This window comes from Arachis duranensis, chromosome 10 (genome assembly GCF_000817695.3).
Source record: "Arachis duranensis cultivar V14167 chromosome 10, aradu.V14167.gnm2.J7QH, whole genome shotgun sequence".
Lineage (NCBI taxonomy): Eukaryota > Viridiplantae > Streptophyta > Magnoliopsida > Fabales > Fabaceae > Arachis > Arachis duranensis.
In genome coordinates, this window is record NC_029781.3 from 68,589,002 (window position 1) to 68,594,493 (window position 5,492).

Consider the following 5,492-nt stretch of genomic DNA (forward strand, 5'->3'; position numbering starts at 1 on the left):
CTTGTGACTAACAATTTTTTTAAAATAAATAAAATAAATATTTTATTTATTATACAATTTTTAGTATTTTTATGAAAATTTATTGTATGTCTTATCTCGTTTATAGTATAAATGAAATAAGATTACAGAATAAATGACCATTTGTACCCATGAGAAATGAAAACGCTGACATTTGTACCCATGAAAGCTCGAAACTAATCTTGTACCCATGATAGATGCTGTCCGTCTGACAAAAGTGCCTTGGCTTGGATCTGAGCTTGGTTCGTGGGTTTCCGAACCTACGTGGTACTCCCAACCCCTCCCTCCCCAAAAGCCATATCTGAGCCAACCATTCACCATCATCATCTTCATCTTCTTCACCATCATCCCCATCCATCACTATATCTTCCCAGCCGCCATAACCTCCATCATCATCACCTCAGTACCGCCACAGCTACCTCCCTTCACCACAACCTCCAGCCAACCATTCACCATCATCATCTTCATCTTCTTCACCATCATCCCCATCCATCACTGTCTCTTCCCAGCCACCATAACCTCCATCACCATCACCTCAGCACCGCCACAGCCACTTCCCTTCACCACAACCTCCGGCAACAACCCACACCGCCGCGTCTCTTTCTCTTCTTCTTCTCCTTTTCTCACCTCCGCTGAGCCCAGAAATCACAGCGCCAGCTCCTCCTCTCCACCAAAGTCCAGAGCGACAGCGGCCACCTTCTCCATTCCTGGGTCTCCTCTCGTCTGCCACCAAATAGCCGCGACACCCAACCTTCTCGGCAGCGTCCTTACGGTGTTCCAACCCGTCACCACTCCCCTGTCCGAACCCTAGCTCCGCCAACCATCACTGTCGGCATCTACAAGCTATCGCAACCCTCTTCCCTTTTCTCCCCTTTGCGTGTCCTCTGTCTTCCTCAGCCACACCAACGAACCGGCCACCTTCTCCTCCCTCTCTCTCACTGGCCGAACCGTCGCGCCGTCACGAGCCATAGTGACACCGACGATGAGCCCCTTTCCCCTTTCTTCTTCCTTCTCTGTCATCCCGTCTCACCATCGCGAACCAGCCTAGCACCGTCACAATTCCAACCTAGAAATGCATGTTAGTTGCTTAGGTTGTTAGATAATCTGAGCTGGATAGTGGATTTAGGTTTATTTTTATTCATGCTGCTGTTTGAAAATTTTGCTGTTTTGATTCATGCTACTGTTTAAAAATTTTGGCTTGTCTGATGCTGCTGGGAGCTTTAGGGGAGGGGTGGGAGTGCCACGTAGGTTTGAAAACCCACAAACTAAGCTCAGATCCAAGTCAGGGTATTTTTGTCAGACGGACAGCATCTATCATGGGTACAAGATTAGTTTCGAGCTTTCATGGGTACAAATGTCAGCGTTTTCATCTCTCATAGGTACAGATGGTCATTTATTCTAAGATTACACGTATCTTGTTTACATTGTAAACGAGATAAGAGTGGAAATGACGTGACCATATCACATTTGTATACGTTGTGCGTAACGGAAACGAGATACATGTAATCTTATTTCGTTTACAATGTAAACGAGATAAAAGAAGATGCGGCTTATATATTTTTCGATTACAGTGTCTTTTGGATAGACATTTGCCCCATTTTCTCAAATTTTATCCAACTTCTACCCCTTTTTAATCATATTATCGAATTACTCGGCCATTATGGCACGTGCAGATGCACGTAATCCAGACATCAACTGACTGAATGCGACATGGCACATCGCTGGGGCAGTCAACTTCGAAGTCAGTCTTATTTTTTTATGTTTATGTTAGAGCAAGTATGTGAAGCCACATTTAGGACACTTTCATAGAACTAGTATATAATATATGTTAGGTGGATAAATGTATTATTAATAAGAGTTAACTGGTAGGATATGATTTTAGGTTTTAGTGAAATTAATTTGTTAGGTAAATGTTAATTTAATTTTGTTTTTATTTAAACTAAGTTATTAAGTATATGTTTATGAATTTAGTTATTAATTATATAAGTTAGTGTCTTTATTTAAATTAATATAGTAACTCGATGTTTATTAATTTAGTGACTAATTATTTAAGTACATATTTTTATTTAAGTTAATTTATTAAAAATATTTTTATTACTTTAGTTATTAATTACTTCAGTAATTGTGATTATTTAAATTAATATATTTATTTGATGTTTATTAATCTAGTTAATAATTATTTAAGTAACTATTTTCATCTAAGTTAATTGATTAAGTAGATGTTTACTAATTTAGTTATTAATTTTTTAATTAAATATTTTTATTTAAATTAATTTATTAAATAAATATTTCTAGTTATTTGTCAAATTAATTTATTTATTAGTTAAATTATTATGTTAAGTTTCTATATTTATTAATTTTGTTAACTTTGATAGAACTAGAGCTTTATAGATTTCTTATCCAGTTTTTTTATTACAGGTCTCGGCTGCTTTTCTCGAGGCGAGTGAGTCACACACTTTCATCACCGGGTGCCATTGTCCCCTGTTTGAGGGAGGCTGACTTCGGCGACACAGTGCCACTCAGGGATTTTATGTTTGACAACTCTCTGATGATCACGACATTCGTGGAGTGATGGCATCTTGAGACCTACACTTTTTACCTGCCATGAAGTGAGTGCACTATCACCCTGTAGGACATCGCGTGCCACCTTGGGTTATGCATGCATGAACAGCCAGTAGGTGGGTGTTTCCGAGATTTTCACACATATGGTATGGGACCGAGGTCTGGGAGTTGGTGGAGCAGCTACTTGGTGCTAGGCCTCTTGTAGTTCAGCAGCAATGTGTGCATAGGAAGGAGTCTTTCTCCCTCAAGTTGACATGGCTTCGGGAGTGACTTCGGCAGATGCTCGATACCCATGATCTAGACACCCTCCGACAGTACATAAGGTGCTATATACTTCTAATGATTCGGAATTACTTGATGAGTGACAAGTCAAATAATCAGGTATATTTCTAGTGGCTGCCTTTGCTTGAGGACTTTTTACAGGTGCCATACTCTGTCTTAGGATTCAGCGGTGCTTGCATGGACGTACTATTTCCTATGCAGTGCAGCACATCGAGGCACCACAAACATTACTGGATGCACTCCGCTACTAGTCCCTTGGATATACCAGAGATTCTCCAGTGGTGTCCACCTGAGTGACGGGTTTATATGTATGCCATGGCTGCGAGGTAATTGTTACTTATGGTTTTCTGATTCTTTGTTTATGTAATTCAATATGATGTTTGATAAATTGAATCATTGTTATTCTTGCAAATATCCACATGTTGATAGGTATGGCACAACAGAGTAGGGACTAGCACGAGCAGAGAGTCCTCCGATAGCGTCGGGACTTGGATCAGTTACAGTTAGATGAGGTAAGTGAGATTCTTTTATTCAGTTACAGTTTCATGAATTACTTATGCTGTTTTAGTACGTATTAATGATGATTATTTTACAACATTTGATGTAGTTCCTGTGGATGTCGTACAACGACCTTGCACTCTGCCTGTTATGGCTGAAGGATGAGGCAGAGTGGAAAACATGGATGTCTATTATTTTTAGGGATGGCAACGGGTCCCCATAGGGGCGGGGACATGCCCTCCGCCCCTGATCCCCATCCCCGCCCCGTCCCCATGACGGGTAACGGGGACCCCGCATCCGCCAGGGACCTAGGTCTCCGCGGATTTTGTAAAAATTAATAAAAATTTAAAAAAAATGAAAAAAATTAGAGAAAATCAAAGATAATCCTTAATTGTCATTACAAACATAATATCCATAGTCTTTAAAGACTTAAATAGAAATAACAACAAACATAAACATCTAAACATATCCATAAACAATCAAATATTACATAAATAACCAACCATATTCATAAACAACCAAATAAAGTTCATGACATCATAAAAATATAATTCTGCCATCTCAATCTTCCTTTCATCCCGTAATGGTAGTAATGGTAGATTCTGACTTATTTGAATCCTACAGCGACAAGAAAATCATTTAAAGTTAAAATCATATAATAACTCAATAAGTCAATAATATAAAAACATAGTGTGTAATATGTAATTTAATAGTTTACTTACGTCAACATCTCCTTCAATGTTATGAATTGTGTAGCACTCAAATCCTATGTTAGTTGTGGTGCCAAGTTCATTCCAAAGCCAATCTTGATTACACATTAGAGCCTCTAATGTGTCCAGACGCAACCTACTACGATGTGGCGTAACAAATCAACCACCCATATTAAATAAAGATTTAGAGGCAACGGTGGAGATAGGAATCACCAAAAAATCCCTAGCAATAGCTTGTAAAGTAGGAAACTTCGCTCCATTTAACTTCCACCAATTTAAGATATCAAAATCATGTTCAGTTTGTGGTATCGATGTTTCTTCAAGATAATAATCCAACTCACTCACTAGAACATTTTAGGTCTATGGTCACGATTTTTTACCGTGACAAAAAAAGCTATAGTCACGGTTTTTAGAAAAAGGGTGACCATATAGTACCTATGGTCACGGTTTTTAAAAAAATGGTGGCCTAAAAGGGTCTATGGTCACGGTTTTGGGGGTGATCTAAAGGGGTCTATGATCACGATTTTTTACAGTGACCAAAAAGGATCTATGGTCACGATTTTTCAAAAAAAGGTGACCTAAAAGGGTCATGATCACGGTTTTGGGAGGTGGCCGAAAGTGGTCTATGATCACGGTTTTGGGGGTGGCCTTGGTCACGGTTTTGGGGGTGACCTAAAGGGTCTATGGTCACGGTTTTGGGGGTGACCTAAAAGGGTCTATGGTCACGGTTTTTTATAGTGACCAAAAAGGGTCTGTGGTCGCGGTTTTTCAAAAAAAAAAGTGACCTAAAAAGGTCTATAGTCACGGTTTTGGGGGTGGCCTAAAGTGGTCTATGGTCACGGTTTTAGGGGGTGGCCTAAAAGGTGTATGTTCACATTTTGGGGGGTGACCTAAAGGGGTCTATGGTCACGATTTTTTACAGTGACAAAAAAGGGTCTATGGTCACGGTTTTTCAAAAAAGGGTGACCTAAAAGGGTCTATGGTCACGATTTTGGGAGGTGGCCTAAAGTGGTCTATGGTCACGGTTTTGAAGGGTGGCCTAAAAGGGTCTATGGTCACATTTTGGGAGGTGACCTAAAGGGGTCCATGGTCACGATTTTTTACAGTGACAAAAAAGGTTCTATAGTCACGGTTTTTCAGAAAAGGGTGACTTAAAAGGGTCTATGGTCACGGTTTTGGGGGTGACTTAAAGGGGTCTTTGGTCACGATTTTAAAGGGTGGCCTAAAAGAGTCTATGGTCACGATTTTTGGAAAGAATGACCTAAAAGGATCTACGGTCACTGTTTTTTTAAAAAGGGTGACCATAGAGTACCCTGTCCAAAATGGCGTCGTTTTCCCACCGCCCCTTTTCGAAAATCACATTTTAATTTTTTTTTTAAATCCCTAACCCCAAAAGTCCAGAACAACGTCGTCCCAACCCCC